We start from the raw sequence: 3,152 nt of genomic DNA on the forward strand, positions 1-3,152 counted from the left end.
ACTCAATTGGAAAGACCAGAGTTAAAGAATGAATGTCAAAAAGCACTAAGTTTATTAAAGTGCGTTGCTGGAGCTGATAGAGTCTTTGCTAATGATTTATAAAGCTTTTATTAGGTCTAAAGTAGATTATGTGTCAATCGTGTATGGTTCGGCATCTAACTCAATTTTGAAAGGTTTGGATGCTGTGCAGAATGCTTGTGTGCGAATGTGTCTTGGAGCCTTGAAATGCACTCGTATCGAGCATCTTGAGGTGGAGTCAGAAGTACCTCCCCTCCAACTCAGACGCGGCCAGTTAGCACGCGACTCCACGACCTCGTCGAGAAAGTCGGTATAGATCTCTCTACCATCGATAACCTGGTTCAGTCAAACATAGGGCCATGGGAAACCTCCAATGTTTCCATCATGGAAGCCTGACTTCCATCAGCTAAGGCCATGGTGCCGGAGGTGGAGGTATGCTAGAGGTTCAGAGTAACAGACCAAGACAGATGAATGTGTGGGTGCGGGTGTATGGTCAACTGAATGTGGAATGAAATTCAGACTGCCGAATCATGCATAGATCTTTCTTTCTGAACTTTTGGCTATTGATAAAGTTATAGATTTTGCAATATCGATGACCCACGATAGAATAGTCATTTTTTCAGATTCACTAAGTTGACTTATAACAATAAAATCATTAGAAACTACCAAAAATTAACTATTGGGTAATATCATTCGTAAGCCATATATGCCAACAAAACGATCATGCTAATATGGTTACCAGGCCACTCTGGTATGCAAGGCAATGAACAGGCTGAGAAATTAGCCATGTCAAAAGGCGAGCTGGACATTAACAACAAAGAAAGAAAGAAGGGAAGGGAGGTTCGGTCCTGACTTCTGTACTGTACCGCGACCCCGCTCTTAGTGTTGCTTGACTGTGCTCTCTTGTATTTACCTCGCTTCGTGTCAGGTTTGCTAAATTAGTGTCCCCCAAAGTTAAGTGTTATTTATGGATGTGTGTTGGAGACACCTGGTCTCTTTTGGACTTAGGCGTGTGACATTCTGCATTACCATCTGCAGGGTGCACTCTCTTTCACAGTTTCCCACAGCAGCAGTTTGTGAAATCCAAGAGTTAGAGAGCCTAGAAAGACCCAGTGACATAGAGTAACACTGTTTGAGGATCCGTACCTCTAGTGTTGCCACCAATCTTAACAACTAAGTTATCACTTAGTTTATTTCTTTTCTTTTCTTTTCTTAGCTTAAGGAACCATACCTCCTGAGAGAAAGACCTTTTACAACCTCGCGCATAATACTTTCAGGACCATTTTACTTTTGCTCGATGTGTTGTCTCGGTTTATTCCTGCCTGAGTTTGTGGGTGTTTTCAGTTTTCGTGATCTGTGCCCTTTTGGTGCTATTTTCTTTTCTACTTGGCCTCCGATTCTGAATTATTTCTTATACTGTATTTGTTTTTTGTTTTTTCTATCTACACAAGTGTTTTTATTAATTCTGGGAAAAAATACTTATGGAGTTAGGACGCAAACTTAGGGATGAATATGTTTGTGAGGTATTTTTAAGTACATCTGGTGTGATTTTCACGTGCATCACCCCCGCTGTGATTAAATTGATGTACGATCTGTAACAATTTCCCGTGAGTGAGTTATCTATAGAACTCCCTGGTGAGTGCGATTTGCTCAATAAATAAATATCATACCGTCGTAGAGCTTTCACTCAGTCCCAGTCAGAAAACAAATGATATGTACGACCTCTCACGTTCTAGTTCTGACCAAAGCTGAATGTTTGAAACTTATTGGGGCTCGGGTCTCCTAAACAGCACATTGCTGGTTACTCTGATATCTCGCAACCCCCGAAAGGCTGTAAAAAGGCCAGATATTGGAGTATATTCATTTTAAAAAAGATCCTTACTTTTGCTATACCTGGGTTCCCACTTCCAGCAATTGTTTGTTCAACCCGAAGGGAAGAGGAAGAGTTCTATGATCTTGCATTTTTCTTCCAAACACATCCACGCTGACGCTCAGCCTACGCTATCTCCTTTTTCATATTTACACACTTAAACATCCAACATTCAGCACACACATTCTGTATTTTCCTTCCACCCTTCTCGTATAAAACATTCACACCCCCATTAACAACACACACGGTTCCCAAACCTACTTATCGAGTGCTTACAGCGTCCTGGAACCTTACATCTGTTCACTGCAGACGAATATTTTCCTGAATAATAACCTTTACTCTTGGTTGAGCCCGAATTCAACCAGACACATTGTTGTGTTTTACTGGTCTACGCCCCGCCATAATTATTATTATCATCAATTTCATCATTATTATCATTATCATCATTATCATTATCCTCGCCATTCCCATCATTCATTATCTATCTCCATGCATTATATATCTCCCATCTTCATGATCTATCTTCCATCTTCATTATCTATCTTTCATCTTCATTATCTATCTACCATCTTCTTTATCGATCCTCCATCTTCAATATTATTATTGTCATTAATTATCGTCCATCATTATTATTATTGCCATTAACTATCATCCATCTTCATTATTATTATTGTCATTCATTATCATCCATCTTCATTACTATTATTGTCATTATCATCCATCTTCATAATTATTATTGTCATTAATTATCATCCATCTTCATTATTATTATTGTCATTATCATCCATCTTCATAATTATTATTGTCATTAATTATCATCCATCTTCATTATTATTATTGTCATTATCATCCATCTTCATCATTATTATTGTCATTAATTATCATCCATCTTCATTATTATTATTGTCATTAAGTATCATCCATCTTCATTATTATTATTAGCATTATTGTTGCCATATATATTTTAGTAATTCTAAACATAGTAGAAATAATTATATCATTAACAAAACATAATGACAATTATAATAACAGATATATATTTTTTCTTCTATTATCATTATCTACATATATATATATATATATATATATATATATATATATATATGCCTATAATAATTACAATATTATTAATAATAATGATAATGATAAAAAAAATCAAAATTTGACTTTTTGTTACTATTATTTTCGTTGTCCTTCTCATTATTGTTTCTACTATTACTATAACTGCCAAAAAATGTGCATGGCAGCAAAATTTAAAAGATAT

This window comes from Penaeus chinensis, chromosome 23 (assembly GCF_019202785.1).
Source record: "Penaeus chinensis breed Huanghai No. 1 chromosome 23, ASM1920278v2, whole genome shotgun sequence".
Lineage (NCBI taxonomy): Eukaryota > Metazoa > Arthropoda > Malacostraca > Decapoda > Penaeidae > Penaeus > Penaeus chinensis.